The sequence below is a fragment of the Scyliorhinus torazame genome, chromosome 20 (assembly GCF_047496885.1).
Source record: "Scyliorhinus torazame isolate Kashiwa2021f chromosome 20, sScyTor2.1, whole genome shotgun sequence".
Taxonomy (NCBI): domain Eukaryota; kingdom Metazoa; phylum Chordata; class Chondrichthyes; order Carcharhiniformes; family Scyliorhinidae; genus Scyliorhinus; species Scyliorhinus torazame.
In genome coordinates this window covers 11,950,740-11,971,515 of record NC_092726.1, presented here as the reverse complement: position 1 = coordinate 11,971,515, position 20,776 = coordinate 11,950,740, and positions in this window count along the sequence as shown.

Sequence of the window (20,776 nt, the reverse complement as noted above, 5' to 3'; positions counted from 1 at the left end):
GTGACCAGAGCTGACGTCAGCAGAGGTGGCATTTCCTCTTTACCAGACTCCCTGACTCGATTCTTTTGGGTGAAAGGAGGCTATGAACTGTAAACAGGTTAGCCAGCATTCCTGGCCTCTTCCTCTTTCTGTTATTCCCGATCGATATCCATGAACCTCCACTTGGGTGGACAGGGCACAAACCTAAACATTTTCAGATGACGGAAAACTCTGAGGTCTTGTGAATGGTGAGGAGGATAATGATGAACTCCGATTGGACAGGGACAGCCTGTCGGAACGGGCAAACATTTGGCAAATGTTTTCAGTCGGAAGAACGAGGAGCGGCCTGATAGAACGAAGGTGGCCAATTCTAAGGTGGGTCCAGAGAGACGTTGGGTGTATGTTTGCACAATCCATTGAAAGCGGCGGGGCAGGTTGAGAAAGCGGTGAAAATGACAGGCAGGATCTACCCTGGGATTTATGGAACGCAAAGCCGGCAAGTTAGGACGAAACTCGATGGAACACTGGTGGAGCCTCAACGGGAGAGTCATGTCTCAATTCTGGACACCACACCCTGGGGAGGTTGTGGAGGCAACAGAGAGGGAGCAGCAAAGATTCACAAGAATTGGTTCAGGGATGGCGAACTCCAGTCAGGTAGATAAGGTGAAGAAGTTGGAGGCTTGGCTCTTTGAACAAGCGAAGGCTGAGAGAGGATGGGGAGATTCAAAATCATGGGGGGATCTAGACAGAGTAGATGGAGAAAGAAGCCCTTCCAGTTAATGGAAGGATTGAGAACCAGAGGACACCGATTTAAAATGGATGGCGTAATAGGCAAGGGTGACCTGGAGAAGAATCACTTTATGCAGAATATGCAGTGCGCTGCCTGGGTGTGTGGGCCTGAGGCTGATACATTGGGTCTGGATCTTCAAGTGAATTGGATGAGGAGAGAAGATTTTGAGGTTGATGGAGCAAGGACGGGGAGTCAGTGAGTTGTGTTGCGGAGAGCCGGCATGGACACAATCGGCCGAATGGTCTCCTTCTGTGCTTCAACCATGCCGTGATGTTCCTGCTCCAGGACCTGGTCTCCCTCCTGTCCCTGTTCCAGCTCCTCGTCCTGATCCAGTTCTTACTCCTGGCTCCTTTGGGTGAGATGTCAAACACAGGCAATAGAACAGAACTTCAGTCATGGATCAACACTTTCGGGTGAACATTGATTTTCAAATAAATCCTACACGGCTAAGTTGTTCTTGATTTCTTTCTTCGGAGAAGCTGACTGCTGAACTCAATAAAGCTTTCAATTTGCTCCAATAAACTGACCTGAACAGCTTCTAGTCGGACAACGCATAAATAGATGATTGTATTATCTTCAAATTATATATATATGTAAAGGGGGTGTTTTGTGACCTGCGTGGTAGGTAACATATGTTACTCAATCCTTGGTTAATGATGAGGTCTTCTGAATTTCGATGAAGAAGACTCGAACTCGTCCAGTAATAACAAAAGGTTTATTGAGTAACTATAACAATAATTGCGTGAGTTCTTTACTTTAACTTCGATACTAGTGACAAGATCTAACTACAGTAACTATACATTACTCCACTAGCCATCTGAACTACTCTGCTATTGCCCTGGTGACAGTGCACCCCCCGAGAGAGAGCCAGAGACCCAATGTTGTTGTCTTTTATACCCCTGTTGGTCCGGCCCACTGGTGATCATGTGGTACTACTGATTACACATTAACCCCTTGTGTACATGCACATATAGAGATCACTACGGGGGGGCCGGTTTTCTGTGGGAAGGCTGGTTTGGCTCCTTGGCTAGACGGCTGGTTCGTGACGCAGAGCAACGCCAGCAGCGTGGGTTCAATTCCCGTACCGGCCCCACCTTCTCAACTTTGCACCTCGCCTGAGGTGTGGTGATCCCCAGGTTAAATCACCACGAGTCAACTCTCCCGCATAAAGGGGAAAGCAGCCTATGGTCATCTGGGACTCTGGCGACTTTACCTTTCTATGTAAAAGGGTCTGTGTGTAACAGCGAACCAGCTCCTCACACAGCCACCTGGAGCCAGAGTTTCCAGTTTTCAATGATGCTCTGTTTAGTGGGCGATCACTGTTACATTTAGCATAAATGTACCAGTCGGACATAGATGAAGCAATATGGTGCGGGATTTTCCCAAAAAATGACTGAGGGCGCGATTCTCCGGCCTCGTGGCGTTCTTGCTCGAGCGAAACGAGGCCGGCGAATAGCGGGAGAGGCCAAGAACGAGAACCGCGCGGGGCGCCAAACAGTTTACGATGTAACCGGCCTGCCACCACAGGCAAAATCGGGATCTCGCCGTTATGTGGCGAGAAACCAATTTTCACCACTTCAGCCCGATTTCCATACAATTAATAGGAGCCACCCCATATCCAAAAGTCTCCCGTCATTCAGCGGCCTCCCCAGCCAGTGGTCGCACTGGCACCGATTAGAACTCCTTCCGAAGAGGTGCCGGAATGTGGCGACTAGGGGCTTCTCACAGTAACTTCATTTGAAGCCTACTTGTAACAATAAGCGATTTTCATTTCATTGTTAAAAACGTGAACCTGGCGGAAGGGCTTCAGTGGGGAGTCGAGGAGGGGAGTAGCCATCTTTGCTGACAGGCAAAGATCCGGGATGCTGGGCCTGCCACCCCAGTGCTCAGTGGTGATGGGGGTCCCTCAGCAGGAGGGGGGGGAACATCTGCAGGAGTGGGATGCCACGGGAGGGTGGGGGGGACAAGCGCTCGCAACACCACCATGCCAACCCATGGGTCGCGTGCACCCATTCCGGGGGCACCCCTTGCCCTGCCCGTCTGCCCCACCGACTGCTGAGCCCTCTGGCTGCGCGGCTGAAGGCTATTGCTAATCGGGAGAAGTCAATCATGGTTAAGTGAGCCCTTCACACAACCCAAGCGGATTCCCGTGGGTGGGCAAGCTGAATGGCTCATTTAAATATCATTGTCTGCAACACACCAGGCGGAGGCGTGTTCCAGATCGCGGCAGGTGCTGCGGGTCAGGTGACGCGCGCCCGCGGTTTTGCGCCTGGCGTGAAACCCGATTTGGGCCTCTCACGCGAGGCACTTGGCGCGCCCAGATCGGCGCGGCTGCAACGCGGTGGGAAAATCGCGCCCATGATTTGAAAATGAGGCAATAGGCAAGCAGCGTCAGCAAGGAGGCTAAGTTTCATGTCTGACCCTGGCTGCTGCTGAGAGTAGACTGGGTACAAGCCATGGGACAATAAGTCACGTCCTGTGTCGAGGTGTGAAAGGCACTTGCACACACTATCCTCCTACTTCCTAAACTTGAAAGTTTACCTTGAGGGAACCAAACCACGCACGTGACAGCAAAAGAAAATAATGTTGATTTGAATAAACCATTATGTTAAGCAGTAAATTTATAGACCTCAGGAATGCATCAGCCTTTTGCTATGTGCTCAGATTGGTGAGGATGTCTTCGCTCGAGGCTGCGGGAGGTTATCAGAATGCTCGTTCTGTGTGTTAAACTGTGTTCTCTTAGCAATGGGACTGCTCCGTGTTTCTGCTTGTGCTGTTGTTCCGATTTGGTGTCTGTTTTTTGGCGCTGTGGTGCCATTTCGGTGCCCCTGTTCGTTACGTTCCTGGTTCCGAGCAGACGCTGACGGTTTCTGACGGATTCCAGGTGCCGAAAGTTGGGTGTTACGCTGGAAAGTTCCGTCCAGTGCTCAGGTTTGGAAATGCATTGGCGGCATGCGCGCAGGTCACGGGCATTTCTCATCCTCTTCCCCTGTCTGCCGGGGGACGCACCTCACCTTCCTGGGGGCATGGACGCGTGACTGCGGGGAAGGGTTGTGTCCTGAATCATAATTCTGCATTGGTCCCGCGGTGCGATGGAGCACTCGCGTTCGGCATGGGGGGCACGCATTCAGTTCACGGTGTAGCCTGCTGGTTGATGATTTGCATGGCAGAATTAGCCGATACATTCCTCAGTGTACGCCTGGGAATCCCAATAGTGATCCTTGCAGTCCGTGGTCTTCGCTGTTGGCCAGGTCCTTTTGCATTCTTCACCACTTGATGCAAACATGCCAACCACCATGGCAAGGATCGGTGAAGCAATGATGTGGGCTCTTTATCTGAACGCAAGGCGACATGCAAATTATGTCAACGAGGAGGCTAAGTGTACACATCAGGGGTGCGATTCTCCGACCCGGTGACATGGCCCGTGATCGGGGCCCACCGATCGGCGGGCGGGCCTGTGCCGTGGGGGGCACTCTTTTCCTTCCACCTTCGCCGTGGTCTTCACTATGGCGGAGGCGGAAGAGACCCCCTTGTAGCCACTTAAAATGGCCAACCCCTGATTTAAAATGGCGAACGGCAAAGGCTGATGGGAAAGTCAGCCAACAGGACAAAAACGAGCAGCTGCGGGTTGAGTGTGTATTTACCTCTGGAAAGGCCAGACAAGATCGATACCAGCAACCATCAGCATAACAAAACACCAGCCATCTGCATACTAATGAGCAATGCCCGGGACCAATAAGCAACATTTAGACACATAAAGCAAACCCAGACTCTTTGGCGCGAGATGAAGCCTACACAATGGGAGGTGAACGAGCACCTCAAGACCGCCCATCGATCAGGGAACCGCTCCAGCATTGGAGAAAATCGAACCAAGCGATTGGATCAAAGTCCAATCACTTGGAGCCAGGTACAGGGTCCGCCCCGAAAGGCGGGAAGCCCCTGGGGACAATAAGAATTGAGCCCCAAGTTCAAGGCGCACTCTTCAACCTCTTCCAGCTCTCTTCCAGCTCGCTTCCGGCTCTTCAACAGCCGCTCAAAACTGTAAGTCTTACTTCAACGCTCGCTACGAGATAGGTGCTCCTAGCTACCAATCTGTACCAACTTCGAATCCCGCAGGCTCAGAACCCGAACGAAAGGCCATTCGTTTCCCTGACCTGGTGGGCCAGTTCCAAGTTAAGTATTGGCCTGTTAGCTGTAGAAGTAGCTTAGACGTAGAATTTGTGCATGAGCAGTGATTACTGTGTATAATAAACGTGCTTTGATTTAACTTTTACTAAGCGGTGTATTGGATTATTGATCATTACTCGGACTTGAACCACGTGGCGGTATCATAAAGGTACCTGGCGACTCAAGAGCAAAGGTGATAAAACAGAGCAATTAAGCTGAGGCAAAGTTAGCAACACCCTCCACTGCGCATGCGCGGGGATGCCGTGAGCGGCCGCTGACGCTCCCGCGCATGCGTCGCCCGGCAAAGTCCTTTCGGTGGCGGGGCACCAAAGGCCTTTCCCGCCAGCCGGCGGAGCGGAAATCACTCCGGCGCGGGCCTAGCCCCTCAAGGTGAAGGCTTGGCCCCTAAAGGTGGGGGGAATTCCGCACCTTTGGGGCGGCCCGACGCCGGAGTGGTTCCCGCCACTCCATCACGCCGGGACCCCCCGCCCCGCCGGGTAGGGGAGAATCCCGGCCCAGATCTGGGCAGCTGCTGCTTGGAGACTGAATACAAATCAAGGTGTGAATACATCACATCCTGTGTCGAGGTGGGAGTGACTGACAGCAGTTTAAGACCTGCCTTCTTCCCAAGTACACATGCATCAAACCCTTGTTGACTGTGAAAAATATATCTAAAAAAACTAATGGATGGATTTCAACGAGACTTGATACGCACGTGGGGTGCAGCTCAGGGAAGAACTTATTCATTTGCGGCAAAAAGGCAGATTCAGATCTGGCTTGCGGAGTTTATTTTAACGGACGCGTCAACATGTGGAGGGGAGGGCAGAAATCGACTCTGTTTCAGAATGCTTTGTATTTCTCACAGCTGCTGTGATGCAAATCCTCCCAGCTGTCAAAATGTGAGCAGAGTTTTGAGGGCAGGTTGTTGGGCGCGGATTGCCCCGAAGTCTCCTGAGTGAGGTGGAGGCTCTCCAGGAAAAGATTTATTTTCCTCAGCATGGTCATCACCCGGGCAGGGAAAAGATTCAAGGGAGAGCCTCGTGATTTTAATAACCTTGCGTGGAAGCAGTGTGGAGGGGGTAGGTGCGCCCCCCCCCTGAGTGTTCTCTCCGCACGCCGGTCCATCTGAGATGCTCATGGAGTTGAAAATCTTTGTCTCGACCTTCAGAACCTTTTGAGGGGAAAAGCGATACAAGGGTCCAGAAGTCGTGGATCATAGATGCATTTGAGGAGAGGTTAGATAAATGTACAAGGAAGGAAGGAATAGCAGGCTCTGCCGATCTAGAGTCATCAGGAGAGGGGTAAGAAGAGGCTCTCATGGACCATAAATACAAGGCTCGAGCGATTGGGTGGGCGACTTGTCTGTGTGGTCTACATGCGGCATTACTCAAGCCCCAAGCTAAAATGCACAGCTAATCTGAGTGGAGTGTCTTGGTCTGGCACATAAAGAGGCTTCATTCAGACTGGCCAAACGTTAACTAACACCCTGCGACGCTGAGCACCGTGGGAGGGCAGCATTGTCAGCATTCCTTGCTTTGGGTGAGCCGTTAAGCCAGATCGTGGCCCGTTTGGGTAATCTTGGCTGAACGATAAGACCTTGGGATATGAGTAAAAAGAGTTCTCAATCAGCACCTTCAACACAGTTTGGAGAGTTTTCTCCAAATGCTAACTCAGGATTATATATGGATTAAATATGTGAAATAGCCAATTGTGGGCGAAGCCACTTGATGCTGGTATATGAGGACAAACTGTGCCCACCGGCAGAAGGGTCCGCAACCAAAGAACACAAAAGCTCTCACCTGAACTCTGCATTTTGTGTGGAAAGAGGTGCGGGGGATGAATTAGACAGCTCCTTGCTCAGAGCACGATAGGCAAGAAAAGACCTCCTCGTCTGGTTTCGGATTCCATGAGGATTGAAAGACTCATCGCCTTTTAATTTATTTGTCTACTTATTATTGGGGCAGGGCGTAATGATCCACTTTCACGGACTTCATCAGCAAACACAAAACGTATTTACTGATAAGAATTGTACGGCTGCTGCAAGGGTTGTAGCCTCCTTCCAAAATCTCTCTCTCTTCCTCGGAGCCTTTCTCGCCATGGGGCGATACCAATTGGTCACACAGTCCATGTGACCCTGACTCTGCTGTGTTGCCCTTAAAGGGACAATCACCACACAGGACTTCTGAATTATTTACAGGTTCCAGGTTTCCGGCATGTCATTTTTTTCGAGGATGACTGCTCCCATCTTTAATTAGCCCATTCCAAAATAGTGAAATGGAGAAGCAATTGGTAGCTTTTTTTTAGTGAACTGAAATCCTGGGGTATTGACTCTCCAGAGGGCGGCACAGTGACCAGGAACCCGGGATCAATTCCAGCCTCGGGTGGCTGTCTGTGCGGAGTCTGCACGTTCTCCCCGTGTCTGTGTGGGTTTCCTCTGGGTGCTCCGGTTTCCTCCCACAGTCCAAATACGTGCAGGTTAGGTGGGGTTACGGGGATAGGGTGGGAGGGCGGGATGAGCTTCGGTAGGGCGCTCTTTCAGAGGGTCAGTGCAGACTGGATGGGCCGAATGGCCTCCATCATGGACTGTAGAGAATTCAATGGTTTTGTGTCCTGTCCTGGGGTGCAGTCCTGCTTGCCGTCTTTCGATGTTTTTACTGTGGCTTGCACCAGAGTTGATTCCGCGTCAAACACCTTGCGTGAGGGAGGGCTGGCAATCTCTGCCACACACTCATCAGTGCTGCGTTCTCCCCCTCGGAAGGCATGCGAAATGTGGCCGCTGATTTCTCCTTTGGAGCTGGCGGAGTTTTTCTGACACATCGACAGGTGTCCTGGTGCTGCAGTAAAGAACTGTCACGGCGTACGCTGAATGATTTTTAGTTTTTCTAATGGTGCGGACCGTGTGAAATTAGCACCTTGGTTATTGAGATCTGAAGGCATCCACACCTCTCCTCTTCACGCTGTTCGCACTTGTTTAGTTTCGCTCCGTTTTTATTTTTGACGGCTTGCAATTTGGCCGAAGAGGGATGCAGGCACTCCAGTCTAAATGTGAACATCTGGCTTTCTCTGTCTCTCCCTCTCTGCCTTTTTCGTGCCAAGGTTTTGATTCATTCCTGGGATGTGGGCTTTGTTGGCTGGGCCCACATTAGCTGCCCCTCCACAATTGCCCTCCAGAAGGTGGTTGCGAGCCGCTTTCACGAACCCCTGAAGTCCATCTCGTGCAGGTACACCCACAGTGCTGTCAGAGATCGCTTTGTCCTTCAGGGCTCTTTTTCTTTTAAAATTTGCCTCCCACTTGTCTTTGTCCACCTCTGCCCCTTTAGACTTCAAAAACCCGGCTGGAGACAGGTGTGTTCTTCTCGGCCAGCCGCCCTCCAGAACGTTGACGGATCCGAATTGGCCGGCCAGGTAGAATGTGAGTCTGCAGGCCTAGCTGGAAGGACCGGTACAAGAGATGGGTTTTGGCCCTCTCCCAGACAACCGTTTCAGGCTGAACCAGACTGGTTCGCAACTTTGACTCCGAGACGAGCTTCTGACCACTCCTTGCACCCCTGGTGGCTTGACCGACCTTGACCCCGCCTCAGCTTGCCAGCTGATGAAACCCTTACCCGTCACCTTTGTTGCCTCGAGACTTGACTATTCTCAGGCTTTGGTATCACCCTCCAATCATCCATCCTTCATAAATACGCACCAGGTCCCGTTCACCCAACGCCTCTGTGTCCGCGGATCGACAGGAGGTCCTGGTTGTGCATGGCCTTCTTCTCAAATCCCTCCGAGGCCTTGCCTCAGCCGACCCCCCCAGACCTGCGGCCTGCTTTGGGCGTCCAGTTCCGGTCCTATGCCCATCCTGCTTTTAAGTCACGGCACTTTTGGCGGATGTGTCAGGCCCTGAGCTCTGAGATTCCCTCTGTGAACCCCTCTGGTGCTCCCTCTCCCTCTCTCTCCGATTGGATTGGATTTTGTTTATTGTCGCGAGGGACAGTGGAAAGTATTCTTTTGTGAGCAGCTCCAACAGGGCAGCACGGCAGCACTGTGGTTTCACAGCGCCAGGGTCCCTGGTTCGATTCCCGGCTTGGGTCACTGTCTGTGCGGAGTCTGCACATCCTCCCCGTGTGTGCGTGGGTTTCCTCCGGGTGCTCCGGTTTCCTCCCACAGTCCAAAGACGTGCAGGTTAGGTGGATTGGCCATGATAAAGGTTAGGAGGGGTTATTGGGTTACGGGGATAGGGTGGAAGTGAGGGCTTAAGTGGGTCGGTGCAGACTCGATGGGCCGAATGGCCTCCTTCTGCACTGTATGTTCTATGTCATTCAAAAAAAGATCATTGAGTACACGACAAGAAAAGGAAGTAAAAGAAAATACATGAAAGGGCAACACAAGGTCCACAATGTAACTACATAAACACCGGCATCGGGTGAAGCACAGGGGTGTAGTGTAGAGTCTGGTAACAGCGGGGAAGAAGCTGTTTTTGAGTCTGTTCGTGCGCGTTCTCAGACTTCTGTATCTCCTGCCCGACGGAAGAAGTTGGAAGAGCGAGTAAGCCGGGTGGGAGGGATCTTTGATTATGCTGCCCACTTTCCCCGGCAGCGGGAGGTGTAGATGGAGTCAATGGTTGGGAGGCAGGTTTGTGTGATGGACTGGGCGGTGTTCACGACTCTCTGAAGTTTCTTGCGGTCCTGGGCCAAGCAGTTGCCATACCAGGCAGTGATGCAGCCCGATAGGATGCTTTCTATGGTGCATCTGTAAAAGTTGGTAAGAGTCAATGTGGACATGCCGAATTTCCTTAGTTTCCTCAGGAAGTACAGGCGCTGTTGTGCTTTCTTGGTGGTAGCAATGACATGGGTGGACCAGGACAGATGTTTTGGAGATGTGCACCCCCAGGAATTTGAGACACACGAAGATTTGAAACGGATCACCTCACAAACCCAATGCCGCCTGAGAAATGGTTCGATGGTCGGTTTTGGTCGATGACGCAGCTGCGAAGCAATTTTACGGGCCTTTATCTGCCTGACAGGCGATCTGTGAATGCGAGTTGTTGTTGTTGTGGACGCTCCGCCCCAGACTCGGTTTGGAGGTTAACCAGCTGTACGTTCTGAGTGCGAGACGACTGGGATGGTGCAGGTCACCTGGGCTGCTAGTTGCAGAGTCACCGCTGACTGTACCTCCTTGGTCAAAGGGAGGCAGCAAATTCAGACTGAGGTCGAGATTGAAGTGCAGGAAACGCAGCAGCCACATTGCGCATGGCAAGATCCCACGCACAGCAATTGGATGAGGGACCAGATCGACTATTTCGGCCATAGAGGTTGAGCAATAAATATTACCCAGGGAACCAGGGAGAAGCAGCCCTGTCCCTTCTTCCATTTGTACGATTCCCTCCCCCGACCTCGGTGGGGCTGGACGGGGGGGAGGAAATGAGGGCTCGGCTCAACATTTCACCCGAAGGATGGCACTTCTGGCGATGCAGCCCTCCCTGAGTGCCGCATTGTGGTGCACCTAGTGCGCAGGCCTCTGGATTGGGACTTGAAGCCACAAACTGGACACGGACCCAAGCCCAACAAGGTGCCCAGGCAGCAGGATTCTCCGCCAACGCTGGGATGCCCCAGGTCCAGCGGCTGGTAGACTGCGCGCCTGTCGCCTTGTGCGCGCTGGGCCAGCTGGGAGTATCCTCCGTTAACAGGGAGGGGTTTCCACTCCCTGAATATCCAGCCTGTGTGTGACCACCCCACGCTTGCCAGGGAGTGTGCACGACAACTACATCCTGGGCAGCCGGACATCACCCGGTCTCTTTGAGCACCACCCTAGGCTGGCCGGTTGGCACTTGGGGGATAAGGGGTATCCGCTGAAGACCTGGCTAATGACGCCAGTGCGGAAGGCCGGAGACCAAAGCGGAGACCCGGCGCAATGAGGCCCATGTGGCCACCCGGGCTGTCATTGAGCGGTGCATCAGACTGCTCAAAATGCAGTTCTGATGCCTCGACCTCTCCGGGTGGTGCCCTGCCCGGTGGGCCGCCCGCTTTGTGGTGGTCTGCCCCGTCCTCCACAGCCTGGCACAGCAGCAGGGCGACGTGCTTGGATGTGGGGGGATGAGGAGCTAAGAAGGTGCTTCTGGGTGAGCCTGGCTGGGGACAAGGGGGCAGCTCAATAGTGGTGTCTGTCCCGGGAAAATAGCTGACCGGGAAGTCAGCAAGGTGGGTTCCAAAGTAGAAAATGGTTGATGCTTTGGCTTCGCCGGCGGGGGGGGGGGCATTGGAAACCTTTGTGACGTGTGCAGTGAACCTTCAACATGCTGACGCGTCCTTTTCACATCCTTTGAGGAAACGTTTGCACGGGCCTGTGCAAGGGAAGTCGTTGCCGGATAGGCAGAGTGAGGTTCCCTCTACGCTGTCCCATCAAACGCTCGCAGGATGAGTGCAGCACAGGTAAGACTGGCTACCAGCCAGGAGGACAAGGGCAGCAGATACCTGGGAAAGCAGACACTGGGAGGGTCCCCTCCCAGCCACTCAACACCTGGACTTGGAATGGTATCGCCGTCCCTTCACTGTCGCTGGGTGGAAATCCTGGAACCCTCTCCCTTTGCACACTGTGCGTGCGTGCCCGCACTTGCATACGAACGTGATTTTTTTTTTGTTTTCTTGTTGAAAGATCCAGTTTTCTTCTCTGACCCTTGATGCTTCCTGATCGCTGTGCCTCGCTAACTTATTGCTCAGTGCATAATGGAAGCGGAGAGCCTGACATATCAGATCCAGCTTACATTGTATGGGTTTTATTTCCCCCAAGTACGCTGTGACTTGGGTAACTGAGGGGGCGGAGCCACAGGCGGAGCCCACAAGGGCATCAACATCATACAATACTATACAGTGGTGAATTGTAGCAGCAATGCGTTCACCACAAAGGGTTATGGAGAATGGGCAGGGTGGTGGAGTTGAGGCCATGATGGGGTCAGCCATGATCATATTGCGAGCGTTTAGGCTCGGGAGGCTAAATTGCCGACTGCCGCTGCGAGGTCATGTGTTCTAGGGAGGCGATGCTGCGGCTGATTCTTGCAATCCAGCACTGGGTCGATAACATTGTATGTAACAGATTTGGAACATAACAGCCATGATGGCATGGCGGAGCAAACTCGATGGGCCGAATGGCCTAATTCTGCTCCTGCAGCTCCTGAACTCATGAACAAGGAAACAACCCGATTCGGGGATTTCCTTCGGGGAAGGCCATCTGCAGCCCTTGCCCGGCCTGGCCACTGTGCGACTCCGGAGCCATTGCTTCATGGTTGACTCCGAAACGGCCCAGCAAGCCATTCGGTTGTGGCAACAGTGCTCTGCCCTTCCCCGACCCGCACTGCGGTGGTTCAACAAGGAGGCTGAACAGGGCCTTCTGGAGGGAGGGGGATTCATTTGGCACTCCCGATCACCGGTCAGTGATCCCTCCTGCAAGGCACCCTTGTCATGAAGAGGATGAAAGCGATGTCCATCTCTTCCTCTACGGCTGAGTAAATCCCGAGTAGTCACAATTCCCAAACCGCCGTGTGACAACCCCCTCGGGATGTCGGTGCCCACCACTCCTTTGCCGTCTGTTCCAGTTTTCCGACTGCCAGTTCAGATCAGGATTACGCTCTTGCAACAGCAGATGTGAGCTGACAACTAAATTCTGTTTTAATTAGGGTGCTAATAATGTTTGTGAACTCCCTAAGTTGTCAGATTTCTACATATCAAATAGCTTCCAGCTCCTGACTCTCAGCTTAATTAAAATTCACCGACCAAATATTATATTCAAATTTACCCACAGTGGGAACAGGATTGTTTACTGCAGTACTTAAGCCAACTGCTTTGTAATTTTAATTCTTCATAATAGCCAAAAATAAATATTGTAGCTCAGTTTTCAGGAAATGTTTCACTTCGCAGAAAAATCAGTCACTTTCTTTTCAGCAAACTCCATCTACACTGTCCCTATCAAACACTCCCAGGACTGATACAGCACGGGGTTAGATACAGAGTAAAGCTCCCTCTACACTGTCCCCATCAAACACTCCCAGGACTGATACAGCACGGGGTTAGATACAGAGTAAAGCTTCCTCTACACTGTCCCCATCAAACACTCCCAGGACAGGTACAGCACGGGGTTAGATACAGAGTAAAGCTCCCTCTACACTGTCCCCATCAAACACTCCCAGGACTGATACAGCACGGGGTTAGATACAGAGTAAAGCTCCCTCTACACTGTCCCCATCAAACACTCCCAGGACTGATACAGCACAGGGTTAGATACAGAGTAAAGCTCCCTCTACACTGTCCCCATCAAACACTCCCAGGACTGATACAGCACGGGGTTAGATACAGAGTAAAGCTCCCTCTACACTGTCCCCATCAAACACTCCCAGGACTGATACAGCACGGGGTTAGATACAGAGTAAAGCTCCCTCTACACTGTCCCCATCAAACACTCCCAGGGCTGATACAGCACGGGGTTAGATACAGAGTAAAGCTCCCTCTACACTGTCCCCATCAAACACTCCCAGGACTGATACAGCACGGGGTTAGATACAGAGTAAAGCTCCCTCTACACTGTCCCCATCAAACACTCCCAGGACTGATACAGCACAGGGTTAGATACAGAGTAAAGCTCCCTCTACACTGTCCCCATCAAACACTCCCAGGACTGATACAGCACGGGGTTAGATACAGAGTAAAGCTCCCTCTACACTGTCCCCATCAAACACTCCCAGGACTGATACAGCACGGGGTTAGATACAGAGTAAAGCTCCCTCTACACTGTCCCCATCAAACACTCCCAGGACAGGTACAGCACGGGGTTAGATACAGAGTAAAGCTCCCTCTACACTGTCCCCATCAAACACTCCCAGGACTGATACAGCACGGGGTTAGATACAGAGTAAAGCTCCCTCTACACTGTCCCCATCAAACACTCCCAGGACTGATACAGCACGGGGTTAGATACAGAGTAAAGCTCCCCCTACACTGTCCCCATCAAACACTCCCAGGGCTGATACAGCACGGGGTTAGATACAGAGTAAAGCTCCCTCTACACTGTCCCCATCAAACACTCCCAGGACTGATACAGCACGGGGTTAGATACAGAGTAAAGCTCCCTCTACACTGTCCCCATCAAACACTCCCAGGACTGATACAGCACGGGGTTAGATACAACGTGTGATGAACGGTTACTGCCTTATCATCATGTAAGGTGATGTCCCCTTTAAGACCAGGCTTGGAACCCTGGGGACTCCGCCTCTGGCTCCGCCCATCTGGGAGCCATACATAAAGGCCTGCCTCATGGTCTGTATAGCAGTCAGCTCTCGTCCAAATCTGTAGCATAGTTATTAGCCTAATAAAGCCTTCTTTACAGTTTAATCTCTAAGCATCATTATTGAGGGTACCTCAATTTATTAGGCTAAACTAGATTCAGGATGGACGCAGGCCTAAAACCAGAGAAGCTCAATCTGGAAGCACGAACGCCGGAGGCAAAGGAAATTTTTTAATACTGGCTGCGGTGCTTCGAGGCCTACCTGGACTCCGCAGAGACTCCCATCCTGGGGCCACGCAAGCTGCGTCTACTCCACGCCCGGGTGAGTCACAGAATCTCCGCCACGCTCGAAAAGGCGACGATTTATGAGGAAGCGATTGAGTTGCTCCGCAAGCGGTTTGTCAAACCCGTCAATGAGGTGCACGCCCGGCATCTGCTCTCTACCTGCCGGCAGCGCTCGGGGGAATCGCTCGACGAGTTTGTTGAGAAACTCACTGCGCTGGCCAGGGACTGTGACCATCAGGATGTGACAGGGGAAGTCCATATGAACCTGCACATCAGAGATTCTTTCGCGTCCGGCATCTGCTCGACCTACATCCGGCAGCGACTGCTCGAAAATGGGGCAAAAGACCTCCAGTAGACGCTAACGCTCGCCTCCTCGCTGGAGGTGGCCCGACATAACTTGGGTACGTACCCCGCGGACTCTGCCAGCCCCCCCCGGACTTCCTCAGGCTCGCCCGTATTACAGGCCTGCGCCACGCGGCGACCCGCTCACCATGGGGGCACACCTTGCTACTTCTGCGGGCAGGGCCAGCACCCACGCCCACGCTGCCCAGCCCGCTCCGCGATCTGCAGCGACTGCGGGAAGAAAGGGCACTTTGCGAGGGTCTGCCTGGCCAGACCCAGGGTCCAGAAAAACCAAGAACAGCCGGCCCGAAAATCAGGCTCTCAGGCCCGCAGGCCTCGCAATGCTGCTGCGCACCGACCCGACACGTCCTCTTCTGACGCGTCATCAGCCTCGTGCGAATCATGGGAGCGGCCATCTGGTCGGTGGCCATCTTCTCGACCCGACACGTGCGACCAACGGCAGCGGCCATTTTACGACTCCGACTACCCGCGACTGGGTGCGATCACCCTCGATCAAACTCGGCCAAAACACCTGCAGAACTCCATGATGCAGGTCCAGGTCAACGGGCACGACACTGCATGCCTCTTCGACTCCGGGAGCACGGAGAGCTTTATCCACCCTGAAACGGTAAGGCGCTGCTCCCTACGCACCCATCCCACATCACAAACCATAGCCCTCGCATCTGGGTCCCACTCTGTACAAATCACGGGGTACTGTATTGCGGATGTCTCGATCCAGGGTGCCAAATACACCCATTTCAAATTTTATATCCTCCCTCACCTCTGTGCCCCCCTGCTGCTCGGACTGGATTTCCAGTGCAGCCACCGAAGCCTGACACTGAAGTTCGGCGGACCCTTGCCCCCCCTCACGGTGTGCTGCCTTGCGACACTGAAAGTCGCACCCCCCTCGCTATTCGCTAACCTCACTCCCGACTGTAAGCCCGTTGCCACCAGGAGCCGGCGCTACAGTGCCCAAGATATGGCTTTTATCAAGTCAGAGGTCCAGCGTTTACTGGGAGAGGGGGTCATCGAGGCTAGCAACAGCCCTTGGAGAGCGCAAGTGGTGGTAGTCCGGTCCGGGGAGAAGAAACGGATGGTCGTGGATTATAGCCAGACCATAAACCGATTCACGCAGCTTGATGCGTACCCCCTTCCTCGCATCGCGGAAATGGTAAATCGGATCGTCCAATACCGAGTCTTTTCCACGGTCGACCTCAAATCTGCCTACCACCAGCTCCCCATCCGACCAAAATACCGCCCCTATACTGCCTTCGAAGCAGCCGGCCGGCTCTTCCACTTGCTCAGGGTCCCCTTTGGTGTCACAAATGGGGTCTCCGTCTTTCAAAGGGCGATGGACCAAATGGTGGACCAGTACAGTTTGCGGGCTACATACCCGTACTTGGACAATGTCACCATCTGCGGCCATGATCAGCAGGACCATGACGCTAACCTCAAAAATTCCTCCAGACCGCCCGAGCCCTTAACCTGACCTATAACGAGGGCAAATGCGTTTTCCACACCACCCGGCTGGCCATCCTCGGCTATGTCGTGGAAGACGGGGTCCTAGGTCCCGACCCCGACCGCATGCGCCCCCTTAAGGAACTCCCTCTCCCCCGCAGCCTCAAGGCCCTCAAACGGTGCTTGGGGCTTTTCTCCTATTACGCCCAGTGGGTCCCCAAGTATGCGGACAAAGCCCGCCCACTCCTAAAGACCACCACTTTTCCCCTCTCGGCTGAGGCTCAATTGGCCTTCAACCGCATCAAGGCCGACATCATCAAGGCCGCCATGCACGCGGTGGACGAAACCATCCCTTTCCAGGTAGAGAGCGATGCATCAGACATCGCCCTGGCTGCTACCCTCAATCAAGGAGGCAGACCTGTAGCGTTCTTCTCCCGAACCCTCACCGCCTCCGAGATTCGACACTCTGCAGTCGAAAAGGAGGCACAAGCCATTGTGGAGGCTGTGCGGCGCTGGAGACACTACCTCACCGGTAGGAGGTTTACCCTCGTCACCGACCAACGGTCGGTCGCCTATATGTTCGATAACACGCAACGGGGCAAAATAAAAAATGATAAAATTTTGAGGTGGAGGATCGAACTCTCCACCTGCTCGTACGATATCAAGTATCGTCCAGGGGAGCTCAACGAGCCCCCAGATGCCCTGTCCCGCGGCACATGCGCCAACGCGCAGGAGGACCGCCTGCAAGCCATCCACAATGACCTCTGCCACCCGGGGGTTACCCGGCTCGTCCATTTCATCAAGTCCCGCAACCTACCTTACTCAACCAAGGAGGTCAAGGCCATGGTCAGGGCCTGCCAGGTCTGTGCGGAGTGCTAACCGCACTTCTATCGGCCAGACAAGGTTCGGCTCGTGAAGGCCTCAGACCCCTTTGAGCGACTGAGCGTGGACTTCAAGGGGCCCCTCCCGTCCACCAACCGTTATGCATATTTCCTCACCGTGATCGATGAGTTCTCCCGTTTCCCATTCGCCATTCCCTGCACCGACATGACCTCAGCCACGGTGATTAAGGCACTGCACAGCATCTTCACCCTGTTCGGTTTCCCTGCTTATATCCACAGCGACCGGGGTACATCGTTCATGAGCGATGAACTGCGTCAGTATCTGCTCAGCAAAGGCATCGCCTCGAGCAGAACGACCAGCTATAACCCACGGGGAAACGGGCAGGTGGAGAGGGAGAACGCGACCGTGTGGAAGGCTGTCCTTCTGGCCCTGCGGTCGAGAAATCTCCCAACCATCCACTGGCAGGAGGTCCTACCCGATGCCCTACACTCCATTAGGTCACTCCTCTGCACGGCCACAAATGAGACCCCTCATGAGCGATTGTTTCTCTTCCCCAGGAAGTCTACCTCCGGGGTCTCGCTTCCACCTTGGCTGACGGCTCCGGGACCTGTTCTTCTCCGGAGGCACGCGAGGAGCCATAAAATGGACCCCCTAGTTGAAAAGGTCCGACTGCTCCACGCCAACCCCAGTTACGCCTACGTGGAGTACTCCGACGGCAGGCAAGATACGGTTTCCCTCCGGGATCTGGCGCCCGCTGGATCCTCCACCACAGACGCCCCTTCCCGCGCCGCTCCCCTGCAGGACCCGTCGCCCCCTACAACACACCCCCTTCCGGCCCTACCACCCGTTGGTGAGCTCCTACCTTGCGCCCCCCCTTTACACACCCCGCCGGCGCTGGCTCCGCTACCCCCGGCCCTGCCTAGTTCCTCTGCCCCGACCCGGACCGAAGCTCCGACCGCTGTGCTCGCGGATGTGCCCTCAACCGGGACGTCCGTGCCCGCCGCACCACCGCCCGAACTGAGGAGATCGAGGAGGACGATCCGGCCGCCGAGACGGATGGACCTATGATGGCACTTCACCCCCGCCAGACTCCTTTTTAAACAGGGGTTGAATGTGATGAACGGTTACTGCCTTATCATCATGTAAGGTGATGTCCCCTTTAAGACCAGGCTTGGAACCCTGGGGACTCCGCCTCTGGCTCCGCCCATCTGGGAGCCATACATAAAGGCCTGCCTCATGGTCTGTATAGCAGTCAGCTCTCGTCCAAATCTGTAGCATAGTTATTAGCCTAATAAAGCCTTCTTTACAATTTAATCTCTAAGCATCATTATTGAGGGTACCTGACAACGTAAAGCTCCCTCTACACTGTCCTCATCAAATACTCCCAGGGCTGATACAGCACGGGGTTAGATACAGAGTAAAGCTCCCTCTCCACTGTCCCCATCAAACACTCCCACAGCAGGTCCATCACCCACTACTCCAGCCAGTGTTAAAGGCATAGAACCATCTCACGTGGTTTGTGGTGGGATCAGAATTAAATCATTGGGCTCGATCTTAACAGCTCTGTAATTCCCGAGAATGGATGAGGTGCAGGACCTTGACGCTGTGCATTGAGCAGTCAAGCATAAGAAACAATTCTTTTTGGCATAATCACAGAGTCTCAGCGAGCAGGTCGAGGAGTCAAAACCTTAAATCGCTGATTGACTGAAACAAGGCACAAAAGAATAGGTTTGAAATGAGCACAGATCCAGTCACAGGCAGCAGAGTCAGATAGAAGCCCAGAGGGAAGAGAGTCAATGATGATGGAAAATGAAAGGGTCAATTGGTTTTCAATTATTCACTGACTGTTATAATACTGCCATTCGCTCACTCCTCTTCGCGTCAAACAGGTGGCAGGTACAATGCAGGGTGGCAGTTTTATCATGCCAATTTGGCCACGGTGCGTTTGATGGTAAAATTGATCACTTATTTTTCACCCACATCCTCCCTCCCTCTTTCCCTACAGGTGCTGATGGTGACCGGACACCTGCCATGGGCATCAGGCCTTTGAGCTGTTTGGTCGTCTGTGGTGATCCACATCCCTGGCTAACCTTTTCCAGCCCACCAGGGGTGCTGAGGTCTAGTGTAACGACCCAGTCTGAAGATGTGGCCAAACTGCAGGAGCTTCACACAAGACCTAATGCTGACGGCCTCGTGTACATAGATATCGGCCGGAGTCACTTCACATCAATAGGGATGGGACCTGAAAGGTTTTCCCCACTCCTAAACACACACACGCACTCACAAACACACACCCTGAACTACACCCATCCACACCCAATCAAACACACACACCACGCCTAGAGATGCTAAGAGATCCTTACCCCCTATTCAATGATAATAATCTTTATTGTCACAAGTCGGCTCACATTCGCACTGCAATGAAGGTTACTGTGAAAATCCCCTGGTCGCCACATTCCGGCGCCTGTTCGGGTACACAGAGGGAGAATTCAAAATGTCCAATTCACCTCACAAGAACGTCTTTCAGGACTTGTGGGGGAAAACCCACGCAGACACGGGGAGAACGTGCAGACTCCGCACAGACAATCACCCAAGCTGGGAATCGAACCTGGAACTCTGGCGCTGTGCAGCAACGGTGCTAACCACTGTGTTACCATACCACCCCCAATCCTTCCTCGTGGGCAATACCGAAACCATGCAAACACCATTTGAAAAAAATGCCAGGTTTGCCTCATTCGGCATTTTTGAGCAGTGGCGTCCGTATTTCAGCAAGTTGACCAAAGCACAGTACACTCAATGTTTGGGTCGAACGGCAAAACTGTCGAGGGGCCCGAGTCCAAACTGGTGGTGCTGAGAATATGGTACCTTCACCCCCGTGGCTCTCACAAAAGCTCTTGAGTAAATGTACCAAGTTGCAGTGTTGATCAATCAGGCGGATTGGGATAAATTAGCTGGAATTATCACCGATAGCCTCAGGGTCCCTGAACTCGTACCATTTCACAATATCCCTGGTCTTCCCTCAGCATTCCAGGTCAATATGATCCCAGATTTCCTCCCGGGACAGTTGAGCGAGAGGGTCGGAGAGCAGGTCCTTTGAATTGACGCGGATCAAGTGGGTTAATTTGCATGGCGAGCTGTTCTGCTCACTTTCCCTGTCCTCGGTGTCTCCTGTTCGGCAGGATCTTGCTCACGACTAGAGGGCTCCTGTTTTTCTCTTTTGCCAATGCAACAGTCATTCGCGAAGGAGCTGGGGACATTTCTGAGGAGGTCAGAAGGTTCTAGATGAATCCTTTGCTTTGGTTGCAAGTGAAGCTGTCCCAAGCTTCTCTGTTCTGTAAGCACCCAGTGAGCAACACTGGGAGAGTTCACCATCCATAGAAACTGAGGTTTGTACGGTGCCTTTAACATAACAGAATCCCAAGGCGCTGCACCGGAACATATCCAACAAAACTTGACACCACTTTTGAATAAACTTGGTCAAAAAGTCGGTTTCAGAGAGAGGAGTAGCAAGATATTTGTGAGAGCCGGCCCCAGAGGGGACCCCGTGGCACCATCATCCAATTTTGGGCATAATTGGTGTCAACCAGACTGAACTCAACTGTGCGAATTGCTGAGCTCAATAAGTTCAGTGACTCCAGCTTCGGACAATGGTGGTGC